Source organism: Harpia harpyja, chromosome 19 (assembly GCF_026419915.1).
Source record: "Harpia harpyja isolate bHarHar1 chromosome 19, bHarHar1 primary haplotype, whole genome shotgun sequence".
Taxonomy (NCBI): domain Eukaryota; kingdom Metazoa; phylum Chordata; class Aves; order Accipitriformes; family Accipitridae; genus Harpia; species Harpia harpyja.
Genome location: NC_068958.1, coordinates 23,322,998 through 23,338,886, shown reverse-complemented (window position 1 = coordinate 23,338,886; position 15,889 = coordinate 23,322,998). Strand labels below are relative to the sequence as shown.

Here is a 15,889-nt window from a genome sequence, read left to right as displayed (position 1 = left end):
TTTCAACAAATAAAACATTCAGCTGAAATGTTTTTCCCAAGTCTAATGTTTGTCCTGTGCCTAAGGGTGAATTTCACTCTGTGTGAATAACAATGCGGTGCAGACAAGATCAATAAAACTCATATTTCATTTTATTCACTGTCATGTTCCAAGCGAACCCAGCACACAGCTGTGGCATTACCACACAACTCTCACAATGTATCTTTAATTCCATTGGAATGAGGAGCAAATTGCCTTTTAAATCCTGGTTATACCCCAGATTTGATGGTGAGCCCAGAGAATGATTGGAGCCTATAGAGGCGAGTGGGACTGCAGGCTCGGTCCCTGTGGGAGCCGAGGTTTGAACAGTGGAAGCTGTGTCGCCCCTTGGCTCGGGCGCAGCTCCTTCTGCTCACGCCGCATTGACTCCCGCGGCTCCCCTTCCCCTCATAACTGAGCCAAGTCCGGAATAACAGAGCTGTGTTCTGGTCACTATTGATCTGCAGAGAGAGCCCAAGCAGCTGCCCCGGGGACAGGACACCTGCCTGCAGACAGCCCGGCAGGGACGGCCCGCTCCCACCGCTGGCGGAGGGGGCTGGCGGAGGGGTGAGGGCACTACAGACCCCCCAGCCTCGTCGGGTGAAACCTGCCCCAGGATCGCAAAGGACACCCGAAACACCACCTGCTCAGAAACAGTTTAATCCTAAATCACACCAGTTGAAGACCATTGCACATCTCTCAGCCACGACGCGCAGGTGTGCTGGGAATGGCTGGTGTGTCAGAAACAGGTATTCATGGCAGAGTTCAAACGCTGAAGTTCCTTGCAAACCCCCTAATCCCATCACAGCTCCCTGCTGAACTTCTTGCTCTCTGCCCTGGGTCACAGCAAGTCCTAACCCTCCCCTTCAGCAATCCCACTTCCACTTGCAGACCTGGAGTCCCACTGGAGATCATGACCCCCGATTTGGGAACTTTTGACTTGGTGTTTCCCAAAGCCTCGTCATTACAGAGGAGTAAGTTGAATATTCACTGCTTTTGGATTACCAGGGAAAGCATTATGAAACGCTTCCAGTTTGGGCGAGAGACCTGCACGTGGCACAGGCACAGCTCCCCAGGGCTCCCCTCGAGTGGGAGCTCACAGCACCACATGGCTTTCATGGCTTTGGTTTTCTTCTTAATATAGAATCATTATTTAAACAAATAAACCAGCCAGTGTGTTTAGACCCAACAACCTTCCAAGCGCAAGCAGCAGCAGGAAAGGCTGTTCCAGGGAAGCTCCCATAAATCCGCATGTCTGTGCAGCAACCTGCTGTGCTGGCTCTGAAGCCCGCACCACCGACTGCTCGGAGCTGCCACGGGTACTGCAGCTCAGCACTGCTGCTCAGACAGCATCAGGCCTAACAAAGGATGGTTGCTGTGATTTATTGTTTTTTTAAGAGCTGCAAAGCCATGGACCAAAGAAGCACCTTTGTCTTTCTGAACCACACTCCCACCATTTATTTTTATCTTCTAAATCCAGACCAACAAGGCTGGTAAACCGAGAGGACCAGTTTCTGTGGTTACTCAACAGGATGATCATTCCCAATTGCTCTGGTAATGCCCTGCATCACCTGGCAAAACCAGTTTGGGGAGAGTCGGAGAGACCAGAGGGGTCCAGGCAGGGACAGAGGAGCACTCAGCAGTGCACACCCCGGGCTGGGCAGCCAGCACAGGAGGGCTTCCAAAGGCTGCTTCGTCTTTTCCCATGCCTGTGACCATCTGCCTCCAGCAAAGCCATGCTCTGAGCTTCAGTACTGTGGTTTGTTTCTCCTGCATGACAATTTGAGAGCTCTGTTACTTTTTCCTATCAAATGATGGGTATTTTCAGTCCCTCTCATATCTATGTGCTGTGGGAGACAGGGCAACAAGCAGGACGGTCAGGGAGAATTACCTAAAGAGATATCCCAGCACCAGCAAGTCCTGGCTGCTAGCCCATGGGACTCTCCTTCCTCGTCTGTGGGAGGATTTTGTATTTAAATTGGTTTTGCTTTAAAAAAGGCAGTTTCAGGAATGCACTTCTGCTCAGCATCCTCTCAGAGGCTGCACAGATCAATACCATGCTGCTCAGCTGCTGTAGCACACCATTATTACTACATTATAACAGGTTGTAGTGAGCTATCTATTAGACTTTCTGCTTTTTCAGGACTCTGTGAAGACTAGTGTTGTATCAAACTGAAATGAATTTAAGTCAAATCACAAAAGCTAACAATGGAGAAGGATCCTCGAGATGTCAGTTTGCATGTGCCCCTGCAGTGAAGGATTTTTCTCCACGCCACATTCTGTGAGATGCAGCCATCCTGCTCTAGTTCCCAGGGCTGCAGCTCACCAGGATATAAGCTCAGGCTTTCACAGCTGTGTGCCTATGGCAGCATCAGCTAGAACTGGGTTGAAAGCAGAAGACGCAACCACCAGCCTGTGCTGAGCTCTGTGCCACCAGCAGCAAGGGGAGAGAACCATGTCCCTTTCCAGCCTTTCGCTTCGTTCCTCTGCTGCCTTCGCTGCTCCCTGCCATCCAACAGGGATTGGATTATTGGAAAATAAAACAATTTTTTTTTTTTTTAATATATGAACTACAAAGGGATTTTACGAATTGGTAAATTTGCATTTCTCATTTGGAAAACACTTCAGATGAAACAGATGTGAAGGGGGGAGTTGCCCAGAGGTTACAATAACCCCACAATAATAAGGTCAGAAGGTAATTTATGACGGTACTTCGCAGGGAGCTGCCGGCTGTTCGGTCACTTGTGCACTTGCTGCTGGAAGCAGCCCATCAAGGGACACGCTCCCAGACACTCTGTGTCTGTGCAAAAGAAACAGGTTGCCAGAGATCAAAGTGTTTATCTGCCAGTCACTACCTCATACAGACAGGAAGAGCATGGCTATCGCCAGCACTTAGTTCAACACCTTTCTTCAGTAATTAAAAAACAAACCAACACAAAACCCGCAGAACAGTTCTCACATTATTTTCCTTTGCTCTTTCAACTCTGGAAAGTCTGACTAACTGGCATTTGCAGAGTGCTGTAGTGGTACTTGCACCTCCCTGTCTTCAAACTGCTTCCCTTCCCCTTATCACAGCTGTAAACATGTATCACAGAGCCAATATTTACATTGCAAATGAAGACTGACTACATCTGGGATGAGTTTACCCTGTTTTGCTCTCTCCTCAATTATTTTTCCATTTGTAAGCTGTGATGGCAGCAGATACATCGGGGTTCAGATGCAGAGGCTGGGCACAGTGTCCAGCAGAGGAAAGGGGAGATCCAAAATGCCAATTTTTGCTTCTCTACAGAAAGGTCTTTACAACGATGCAATGCTGTTAGAGAATGCTGAGGAGCCGTTAATATGTTGGCCACGTTACAAATATGTTTGGGTGATTAGCTCGTGAAAGGAGATCAATCCACTGGAGTGAAATAACTGTGGGTTCATTTTGCTACATGCTCTGTTCTGCATCTGATGACTAATTATCAGTATCTAATAAGAGAATGTTATCTTTAAATCGTGTAAAGGTTAAATGCATTACTTTTACTTGATGCTGAAGGCTGCCCACATGAGAAGGCTAATATTTCTTTTATTGCTATGTTTATCTGTTTTTATCTGTGTTGAGTAGAAAATACTCTACTTTAAAAATACATTGTGGTGACTTTGATTTCCTAAATAGATTTATAATTATCACAAAATTGAACACACTGAGCTTCTGTACAAGTAATTACCACGCGCTGTCCTTCACAGGAAGCGCAGCCCTTGGCGTATTTTCACTGTTCTCTTTGGATGCAGGAAATGAGGGGGAATGAGATAAATCAGCCCAGGTTTCTGTGTAGCTGCAGAGGTGAGGGCACACACGTGGTCAGGCACTGCCGATACTGTGCCCCTCCACTGGGCTGGGTATTTTTTCTCTGACCTGACTCTTTCTTAGGGAAAAAAAAAAAAAAAAAGAAATGGGACTGCACTGGACAGAGCTGGAGCAAAAACTACAGAGACTGATAAACCGCAAATCTTTGGGGTGTACCTGCATTGGCTTTTCTTTCCAATATAATCTGAAAGCATTACAAGGTCCTGATCACGCAGCATTTCTTTCCCTAAGGTGTTGCTATGCCAAGAACCATTAACAAAACCCCTTACACTGCGACATGCATCTGTTGCAGAATACCTTTTTTTATACATATAATAAGGTCCGCACATAGGTGTAAGTTACCTCCTAAAAAACCTTTTCCATTAAGACATTTATTATTGATATACATAAAGAAGAGAGGTGGAGGGAGAAAGAACAGAAACTTATTGGGCATTGTCTTAAAATTCTGAGCACTTAAGTCTTTTTAAAATTTTAGCTCAGGCACAGCCCAATTTAGGCCGGGGTCACTTCTCCCTGCCTGTCACATCGCACTGAGCACCGGTGCTCTTCCACCCCATCGGCAGCTGCTGCCGCCAAGGGCTGGGTGTGCTGCGGACACCTTTCTTTATGAAGAAGAAACTTTAACGTCTACTAAGAATTAAATTAAGGAAAAGCGAGAACAGCTCCCTCTCCATCCTTTCTCCATGCCGACCCTCCCAGCCAGCCGCGGGCTGAGGTGGGAGGTGGCTTGTTTAGAGCCACGTCAGGACTTCACTCCACAGTGGCCATCCCTAAGTTTCCAAAAATTCATCCTTATTACACCCATAATTTATAAGCCTCCTCTGCAGTCCACAGGGACAGACAGGCACCTCCAGAGTATAAATCAAAGAATAAAACCAAAGACTCAGGCTGCTGCTGTGAGTCACCATCACAAAGAGCCTCTTGCCACCGGCTAGACCGAGAGCCAAGAGCAAATGGGATCTGACGGCAATACCGGAGTTAGATGCTAAAGCTGGCAGGACAAATCTGAGCCAATATCTACAACGTGAACATATCCGAAACCTCGTTCAAGGTCCAGACCCTGAACCATCATACAAGCCTGGTGGTCAGTTGGGATATCAGACTTCTTGGTTCACACCAGTGAGAGGGCAGAGAAAGTGAAGAGCTGGGAGAAGAAAAGCAAAAATTGTTCCCAGGTAATTCCGGCCCTGATCGGGAAGGAAAGAGCTGAGCTTCCTGGAACATATCCTGCTCTCACACGAACATATCAGTGTCACAGCCCAGGTTAAACTGATCTCTCAGTGCTTTTCTGAACTACTTCAATTTTTAAATTTTTTTTATTTTTCAAAGGTTTAATCCTTCAGTGAAAATAGCATCCAGCCAACTGCTTGCATTTCAGGTTTACGAAAAATTTGTGTCATTTTTGTAATTCAGTAGAGTGACTGTTGTTAGCCTGTCCTTGAAGAAAATTCAGAAAAATAATTGCAAGGTAGAGCAAAATAACATAAGCATTCTTTAATTGTGCAAAATCTAGGTAATTAAAGCTCTTTTTTCTAAATGGCAGTCAGTGCCATTAAAGTAAACATGCAGGCTCAAAACGTATCCGTCCAGCATGCTGTTAAAGAAAGGGTTTTCTGAAAGTGAAGAAATAAGTAAAGAATCATGTCGACAAGAAATGACTTTAGATTCAGGTCTGTTGCAGGGCCCCAGTGTTTTATTGACACCCTTCAGCAAGTGACATTTCTAGACTGAGGAGTCAGCCAGCAGAGATGTCAATAGCCAATTTGTGGCTTGTTAGACTTTACACTTGTTTACTGGCATTTAAGCAGACCAGGCGTTGATGCTAAGAAAGTGGGAGGGAAATGGTTTGAGCCAATAGTGTGTCTTGTCAGAAAATTAATTTGACTCTGGTCTTTGTGCCCCAAACTGCAGAGATAATCCATTACAGGAGGACTGGCACTGCTGAAAATGAAATCAGTAACATGGAGGAGTCAGCAGCTCCTCCAGCACAGGCCCAGTTTAGTGCTAATTTAAAGCTCACGCTGGACATCTAGCAAGTGCCTTTTATCACAGAAAATTTTAAAAGGAACAACATTTTCTGACATAAATGTCTCTGCTAACGACAAAGACCAGAAGTACCTTGTGGCCAAAGAATAAATGTTTTTCGAAAGCTTAGCAACAGCTCATGCACTGAATGTCATCATCTGCCTCGGAAGGCTAGCACTGTATTGTCAGGATTATGTGAAATTATCCTGAGTCCTGTTTGTAATGGTTTTTTTAGCTGTGCATCTTTATCTTTCTGTCTGAAGGTCAACTGAGAATTATCCATCCCTACTTTTGTTCATGAATAGAGGCTATCATTAAAAGTCAGGAAGTGCTAACTATATTTATTATTAATAATACTTGTTGTTATTATTATTATTATAGCAGTTTAAAAATTCCTGGAATTTAACGCAGTGTACAGAAAACAGCGCATTTTGCAGCACTGAGCAGTGCAGGCTGCTAGTAATATTGACCGGTCCATGGGCCAAATTCTCATCTACTTCGATATTCCTCTGCAATAGCTGCTAATGCTATTATCTGGATTTCCAGGGGAGTAAGTTAGAGCATAAGGTGGTCCAATATAGAGAGTTGATCCTGTAACATGAATCATCCCTGTAAAATGCTATTTTTATAAAATCATTTTGTATGCGCACCAAACGTCATACTAGTACAGAGCACCATGAACCAGTCCCGTCCCGAGTGCCACCAACATTATCTCCACCACAGCCTTTTGCAGAGGTAGGACAGACAGGGCATGGCACAGCTCTGCTTTCAGAGCATGCACAGGCTCAAGCAAACATAATTCAGTTCACATTTTCAGGCTTTTTCTTATATTTACAAGGGCAAGAAACAAGATTTAAACAAAAGCTGGCAACCTAACCTCACCGTGCTCTCAGCTACAGTTTCCGATTTTCAAAATCTTGGGGGAATATGGTGCTTGGTGCCTCTACACACCTCTGCCACGGTTACCTTACTGGGGGGCACAGATCATCTCTGTACTGTGCTGAGCCATCGGTGGGTGAAAAGCGCTATATTTCAGTTATTATTGCTGCTGCTTTGGTTGACAATGGTAACAGAAGCGATTATCAGCAGCAATGTTCTTTCTTGGTTTATATCATTTATCTGCTCTCCAAGTTGCACACAAGTGGCTTTCCAGATTTATTGTGACATTGTACGTGCATATACTTGCAAAGAGATACGCTATAAGAGTCTGACCCCAGACCTGGCCCAGTCCCTTCAGCAGTCTGTCAGGGGCTCTGATAAGCGATACATGCATTGGTGTGCTTTGTTTTGACATCTTTCCAGCCCTAATTACAACCTGAAGTGCTGCTTGTTTCATTATTTAATTTTTGTTTAGAATTGTAAACATTTGTTTTTCTAACAACAGAGCTTATTTTCTCAGACCTGGTTATCCTGCAGGGTCCCTTAGGCTGGAGCCAAGAAAAGCACCTCAATGGCGTGCAAGGCACTGGACTCATTCGCTCTGTGAACCAGCAGGAATTTTAAATGAACATCTATTCATATATCTATTTGTACTGGATTAATTAGTAAATAATCATAACCATTCTCTTCTCCTCCCTGCTGTCCCTATGTGAAGGAAGGGTTGTAGCTGTTTCCAAGCGGTTGCCTGAAGGGCCCTACAGCAGAAAAGCTCTACATCCAGCAGCAGCTCTGAATGCCATGTGACGACTTTTGTTATCCGCTGGGTCTAAAAAATCCGCATTTTAATGGGGGTTGGGATCCTACAGAGCCAGGCCCCTGGCTACAGACCAGCAAAGCACTTAGTGTGTGTTTACCTTTATGCACATTAGCAGACCCTTGACTTGCTGGGCCTTTAGGATCTTCGTTTTAAACATGTGCTTAAATATTCCTGAGCAGGCACCAGAATTCTCCGAGGAGTCAGCACCTTGCAGGGCTGAGTGCTCAGGGTTAGCTTGGATTTACACATCAGCCCTCCATAGCTCCGCTTCACCCCAGGGCACACCCCGGCACACCAGTGCATCATGTCTGCACAGCCGGGATTAATCTGCAAGCCATGACCATCAACCAAGTCCCCCTCAGCCATTCCCATGAGATCAGCTTCCCATAGGGACTCCTGAAAATAAGCAGTCATGGGAGTTCAGCTAGCAGATTTACCAGTTCCTTTGCCGGCATGTTTGAGCGCTTTAGATGATTTATCTGCTCAGAAAAGGATTACTTTTGAGCCTCCCTTTGCCAAAAAATGTAAGCCTTATCAAATGGAAATCAGAATCTATTCTTCGGATCAGCAGCCTGGATCAAAGCTGAGGTGGAAAGGAGGTCACATAAAATGCAGACACTTTCATGAATATTTGCCTTGCTTTTCTTTAAGCTTTACATCTGAAGGTCTGATCTTGAACACGCCGAGTGCCTTCACACGGTGCTGCATGCTTCCAACTCCTAACACAGTCAGTAACACAGCCGGGGGAATAAGGTACAGTTTTATTTGGCTTCTATAGTATATTAGATTGCAAAATACTGAGAAGTTCTGTTTCCTTTCTTTCTGCTGGTGTTTATAATAGCAATAAAGGAATCGTGAGATCCAAATTCCTAGTTATCTGTGTCACTTCTAACCCAGGAGAGTTTACCCCTGTTCCTCAGCTAACTTCATCATGCAGATGAATGTAGTATTTCAGGCAGTAGATCTTTGCAACAAATAAACAAAATGTGGAAAAGGTTCTTCAACATTTTGAATACTGAGAAAAAGAGGAATTTTATATGCCTTCATTTCTTCCATCAGCAGAAATAAAGAGCTGCTTCTCTCTCAACTGGCTCTTCCGAGAAACTGGGCAATGACTGCAAACTCAGAGTTATCCAAATAAGAAGTGGCATAAAATTGTGAGGTTTCATCAATACCAAAGCAATCATTTGGATTGAACTCTATTTGAATGCTATTACATAGATTTATTGCTTGCCATTTAAACATTTCCTATGTTCCTATTTAAGCTGGCTTGTATTATGCCCTGCTACATCATTCTAGAGTGTGCTACTTTTTGCATGTTATTCCTTGCACAGAGAAATACTACACAGTGTTAGAAAATGCATTATCTAAGCATTCAGCTACAACGATGAATGTTATCTTATCCAATTTAAAAAAGGGAGTTAGTGTAACTCATTCCTGGGTGAACAATATGAATTTTCATTCTAGAAGGCTTCCTGGTCAGAAACATGTGCACAGTGATTTTGAAAAATCAAATTTTTTTTTTATTTGCCAGCTTGTCACCTAATACAAAATCAGAATTACTAATCAGTTTGACCCTGAATTTTGCTATGAGCAAAACCTGTCATATTTAAAAAGATGTGCTGATGTGTCTTGATTAACCTCACCCCTGCCTGTAATAGAAGTAAAATTGTGTTCAACACCAATAAAGTTTGCATATTTGGTGATATTACACATTTTCCTAGTAGAGATAAAAAGCCCGACAGTTGTTATCTTTTTACACTGCAAAGCAAGTGGGATCATGTTTCCAACACCTGCACAATCTTCAGGCAGTTTATCACTTTGACAAGTCAAGTGAGGATTAGTACTGGGGAAAGCACCACTCCGCTCAGGCTTTGTTTTCCAGCTGGAGACGACCGCCAACACCCAACTCGGGGGCCATTCTCGTAGGCTATGAAGTATATCGCCAGATGGGACGTTGGTAACAAACCAGAAAACCAACAGACAGACAAGGTCTGCTTTCTGCTTTCTTTCAGAAACTGAGGGTCTTACAAAGCAGCAAACATCAGCAGTGTCCTGGCAAAGTGCCTGAATATTCCAAAAACCCCTTTAATAAGCTGATCTTCCAGCCTGTTAAGAAGCAAGATCTCCCTCATGTGTGCGTGATCTAAGAGCAAGAGAACCTCCTGCTCAGAGAGATGTCTGCATAAATATCCCCTTTGACCTTCTTGAGAAGCTTAGATGAGAGATTTTCCATTTGTGAAGAACTTCATTTAAGACTGGACTATCCAAAAATACTAACTGAATTTACTTTCAAGCTCTCAGCTACTGCTTCTGCTGTGAGCAAGTTTAAGTTAATGCATTAACAAAAGCCCTCTTTCTATATCAAAGGTCTGTACTGAGGATTAAGATCTGAATTCCAGGTTAGCCCTTAATGACACACATACACACACAGAAAACCTTCCCTTTAGCTAGACGACTACATCCTGCTATAGCAAGACAGAAATAATGATCTTACTGGATTCAATAATTAAAAAAAAAGTCAGATTAAGCTTTAATTCTAGTTACAGAATTTGTCTGCAGGTAAAGTTATTTTTAATCTGTTCCAAGATAAAAGAGTAAATCTACTTCTGCCTACTAGCATTCTCATATATAGAGAGAGGGTTGGTATGATAAATTAGTTCAGGGCTAGAATCCATCTCTGCTTTTTCTTCCCCTCAGCAATGAGTTGGGAACCATCCCCTCCCAGCCATTAGGAAACAGTCTGAAAAAACTGTCCCTGTCTGGAGGTCCAAGCTCACTACGCTCACAGCTAAGACCGCCTTCGCTACAGCAAGCCTGCCATATAGCTCTGTGCGCACAAGCCAGCCCCAGCACCCGCTGCTGAGGGGCTCCTCCTCCAGACCCTTCATATCCTTCTAGCACAGACCAGGGCCACGATCCAAAAAACAACAGAGAAATAACAGTCCTCACCTCGTTTACACACATTAAGCCTTCAGCATTTCACTGCTGGGCTCAGTCCTCGTCTGCTCCAGGCAAACAGAGACCGAGGTGGCTCAAAACCCACAGCAGCTCTGTTCTCACGGGCTGCAATGGTGGATCTTACCCAGCTCGTACCTGGACAAGCCTTACCGCAGCACTGGAGGTCAGACGTTATTTCTAGAAAGGGCCTCTAACATTGCATTTCTCTACAAGCAGACCAGTAGCACGGCTCCAGGTCTGTCCTGGATCTCTGCCCTGGCTTGAGAGGAGGGCGGGCATGTACAGGGGCAAAGTGGGGCCAGTTCCAAAGAGGACAAGGCTTGCTGCAGAAAGCCTTCATCTCCTCTTCAGCGATCTTTCAGCTATTTTTATCTTCAATCTGATAATTAAGCAGCAGGAAAAAAAGGGCTTACAAGAAGTAGGGCCTTTGATTTTTATTTTCAAAATTTTGTCTGTCTCATTAAAAGTTCCATCAGGGAGGAAAGAGCCACCTCTCCAGCAATGCCATCGTCATAGAAATGGAAATTCACTCTTGTACAAGTCACGGCTAAAAGTGCTGCATGAAGCCACCAGGCTTTGGAAGGAAAGGCAACACCCACCCCCCCACCAAAAAAAAAAAAAAAATCAAATTCACAGTGTCAAAGGTCTTGAGCCACGCTTAGGAAAGGGGGAGAATGAGGAATGACTGCCTCAGCTCTGCTCTCCAGGAGACACCAGCAGCCCTTCTCCAAAACCATACTCATGCCACCCTCCGGCTGTGCACGCGGGGAGGGTTCATCTGCCCCGACCCGTACTGACGCACCTCAAAGCCACCCAAGCAAGTTGCGTGAGGAGAAGCAGTCAGCAGACAGGACCTCCCTGTGCACCAAGGGGAGCAAAGCAATCCCACAGCAGGAGCCCAGCATGGCTTCGCCAGCAGAGAGGAGGCTTTCACCCACCCTCTCCAGATCCCCGAGAGCTGTGGGGGTGAGCAAGCACCTCCTGCCCCCACCCTAATCAAGAGGTTAGCCATGGCTGCTATCTTGGCTCTGCTGTGTATTTCCAAGTGTGCTTCATCAAACCCCAAATGGAAAACAAACACAGGCTTCCTTCCAGAAAAGGGAATTCACTGGGGAGACAGAGTTTGCATCTAGAAAAAGAGTAATTGCCTCCCACAGCAAGAAGATACAAGAAGCAGATCCAAGAAAAAGCAGCAGCAAAGTCCTTACTACAAGCTCTTTCCAGGAGCCTCTGGTTCTTCCCTCTCTCCCATGTCCTTGCGCAGCTGCCCCGTAAGCAACGGGCATCCCACCAGAGCCCCGGGTGCCTTTCGGGAGACAAAACTCCAAGCCAGCCGCTTGGGAGGGCACATGAGCCACGGGCTGCATGGGGTCCCTTCTCTTGACAGCTTCTATACTTTCTTTTACCCACAAATAGTTTAATCTATTTTGTCTCTTATTCCAAAGACATCCAAAGCCCTCCAAGCACGGCAGCAGCAGTATGTAAATTTCTGTATAGATTTAAAATTGGGGACTAACCTCACAGGTGCAGGTCCATGACCAGCAGCCACCAGGGTGACGGGCGAGCACGGTGCCGTGCACAGGGCGGCGAGGGACAGCAGGTCCTTACGGCATGAGCCAGAAGCAAGCCACAGCTCTGCAAATCTAATATGCCACATGGGCACCATAATCTAATTAGTTCTTTGTCCTGCCTGTCTGGGCCATGGGTGCCCAGCACTCACTGCCTGGGTCCAGAGGGACCTCTGCCACAGGGGTAGGAAAGCTCCTTCCCTGGACATAGGGACACCCAGAGAAACAACCTCAGAACTTGCAGGGAGAAGCTGGCAGCCTCGGCCTTTTATTATCTCCCTTCCCTGCTCAGGCCACACTGATTGATGCTGTAACATAACGATCTCACGTGGTGAATAGCTTATAGCAGGCAGGTGAGCTTAAAAAAAAAAAAAAAAAAAGGAAAAAGAAAAAAAGCAAGGCTCCTGGTTCTTACTGGCCAGCCCTGTCACGCTCTTGAGGTACACCTGCGTAAACCACTAACACCTGGGAGCAGCTGGCTTCTACTCCAGTTTGCCCAAAACCAAGTAATCAAAGTGCAGGCCTTGGGTGGAGGAGACCCCATTGCTTTTGATGCAACCATATACCCTATATACCGGTCAGCTGAACAAGGACAATCTCTCTCCCAGATTTCTCCTCCCTGCCCCCATATCTAATAATAATGAAAAGGAATCGTGACAGTACAGGATTCATTCCCCAGACAATAGCTAGGCAGGCTGTATATTGCTTTATGGCTGTTGACTTGATTTAAAATGCACTCTTAAAAATGAAAGAACAACTCCTTAAATTTGCAGTAAACGTATAGTTCCACAGATCTGATTTACTAGTTATGAGCCACTGAAAAACTGCAATTGCAACTTATTGTATTGTTGACTCTATCAGCGAAACCTTCAGCATCACTCTAGCTCTGGTAACCATTCCAAACCCGATAATTTAACGCTAATAATTTATTTCAGGTTGGTTTGGGGGTTGGGGTTTTTTTGCTTTTTTTTAATTGGTCTCTCAACTTGCAGGAGATAATGATGATTCCTTTGATGGTGACTGGTTAACCCAATGTCTGTGAGATCAAAGGAGTGCAGTTGGCTTGTGCTTTGCTCAGTTCAGAGCTTTTTAGCCTTGGTTGACTCATAATTGCAAGAATTCCCAGCTGGCTGGAGGCAGATCATTGCAAAAGAAAGTTGCTGCAGAGCAGTCAGATAAAGAACGATGTATAAAGTTCTGCCTGGACTGTAAGACACTAAAGCATTAGCAGTAAAGAGTACAGCAAAGCAGCAAAGAATTGATATGCTTTTACAGAGCTTCTAGCTTCTAGGCTCTGTTCTAACTCTCTTGTCTTCGGTGTATCTACCACTCATTTACGCAGGACAAGCAAGAGGCACATCAGGCCTGTTATACTGACGGTACAGCAGTATTAGCGAAAAAATGCTTCAAATTCGGGATGGTGAGACTAGACTTCTCTGGCACCGTTCTCTTCAAGGCATAAATAAAGGCAAATCACAGGCAGTATTGTCTCACAAACAGACACGGAATACCCAGGCACACTAATTCACTTCTCTGCTAACTGATCTAGCAGCATTGCCTTCTGGCAGCTAACGCATCTCTCCACCTGCTCCTGAACAGCCCTGCGTCCTCTGCTCACTCCAGCTTTGTTTTCCACTTTGCCCTTCCCTACCTGCCTTGTGCAACATGCCCAGTCTCATCTGTAATCAGGACTGTTAACACGATACTCTCATTAGTTAAATGTTTGGATGTTGATAACGTGGAATATGGCCAATTAAGCACAATCCCTGATGAGCTGTTGCAGTGAGTAGCATTGCAAACCAGCGTTGTTATTTTACTCACCCTGTGAAAAGATACTGGAAGAGCGAGCCATGGTATGCACCGGGGAGAGACAGGGGACAGTGGACAATAAATCAAAGCCCTGATTCAGTGTCACTACTGTCTTTCAAGGGTCTTTTCCCTCTACTATCATGTGTGATCTTTTCTTGATTCATTAAGGTCAGCTGAGCAGAAAATTTTGCAGCTGCTGGCTAGCTAGCAGAGCTGCTGGACACCATCCATGGCTCTTTCCTCTTCCCTTTTGGAAAGACGTGGCAGAATGCAGCTGCCTGTGAGGCTTTATTTCGGGTTGGAAAATCTCCAAACGTAGAGGGGGAAAAAACTGAACATGCTGTAAATCGGAGATGGCCTTGAACCAACCCCCCTGGTGTCCAAGTACCAACAGGCAGTGAAAGATTGCAGACCGAGACAGGGATACGGACTGCCCATCACAGACTGACGTCTCTGACGGACGGATGGGTCTGAGAACCGCACAAGGATGCAAACAGTACCCCTGTAAATTCTGCAGTGTTCCCCAAAGTGGAGCTAATACAACCTCCAGTCATCCTAAATAAATCCCCCAACCCTTAACATCTCCCTGTACAGAACTTTCTTCAAAAGGTGCTTGAAAATGAGTCACTTTTTCCTTCAGGATTTTTTTAAGCCATTAACAAGATCCCCTTAAAATCTCCTGAGGGATGCTAAGAGAATTTGGGGTTTCCTTTTTTACAAATCTCTGTAAAACGTTTCACATACTGGTTTTGCAAAAACACTAAAGCAGAACTGTGTTATGAAAGACCATTTATTATGGACGCTTTCCCAACTTAACAGTCTAGTTTTCCTTATAAGAAAGCCTGCAAAATTTTGATCCAAATCCAATTTTTGGCAGTTTTTTCTGTGTCAAAATAAATGTTTCACCAGAAGTGTGCTGATAAAAGAAAATTTAGATTAGCCCTAGTGAAGACCATTTCTGCCCCTAAAGTAGACACTGCGGTTTCCAGTGATAAACTATATACATGAGATAGACATACGAGTGAGCAAGATACTTGAACTCCTTATTTTGCCATGCCTGTGGCATGAAGGCTTCTTAATTCAAGAAAGCGGTAGATATTTTTTATTGGATTTATAGGACGAGATAGAAAGTGCCTTGTGCCTTCCTTCATTTATTCATTTTTAGGACTACCTGTTCTGTGCATTTGTGTACCATGATAAGAAGCCCAAGAGAAATCTTGGAGGGTGGATAGTTGGAGAGATGGATGGATAAAGTTTTGGAGAAATGCCCTATCAGTTCGCTTTACTATGCCAGAGTGACGGGTAGACAGATCAACAAACACGTAACCAGATTGCTCTCACTCCTTATACTTTTGTACAACTTATGTCCTTCAGGAACCATATAGCCATTTATAAATATTTATACATTGTAATAATATACTTTTTGTCAGTAAATATTATTATATTCTTTCTTTAGATGGAAACTAGGAACACAGAGCTTAAGAGACTTAGCCAAGGTCTGAGAGTTTTCGAAAGAAGCAGAGATATATTCCAGCAGCTGTGTTTTCCAGGCTGTTTCAATCACTAGACCACATATATAATTTTAAGGTTACAAAGACTGACTCTTTCGCATAATCATATTAATGATCTTTCTTTAATCTATGCAGGCATTTTCACAAGCTTGGATCCAAAGCAAGGAAACTGTTGGCACAATCTATAGGACATAATCAGACTACAAAGCTACAATGTTATGGCAAGCTGTAATTTCAAGCAACCAAGCTAGCTTTATTACTGCAACTGTCATTACAGAATGCTTATGCAGCATGTCCACGAAGTCAATGGGATATTTAGATGCAGAATTAATGCAGGATAGCGCCCAGTGTAAGGAACAAACACAATAAATAAAGTACACTGTAGAGGCATAGGATATAAATACAGAAGAAAATGGCAGAGCAAAAAAAAAAATCAAGTTAACTATATTTA

At 44.4% G+C, this 15,889-nt stretch overlaps 1 protein-coding gene across 1 annotated transcript in view; it reads left to right on the top strand.

The window, feature by feature from the left end:
• Positions 1–8,141: 8,141 nt before the first annotated feature.
• Positions 8,142–15,889, top strand: part of KCND3 (potassium voltage-gated channel subfamily D member 3) — a 138,701-nt gene continuing 130,953 nt past the window's right edge. Inside the window, exon 1 of the mRNA XM_052814586.1 lies at positions 8,142–8,342. The gene's annotated coding sequence lies outside the window, so the exon portion shown is untranslated. The remainder of the gene's footprint in view (positions 8,343–15,889) is intronic.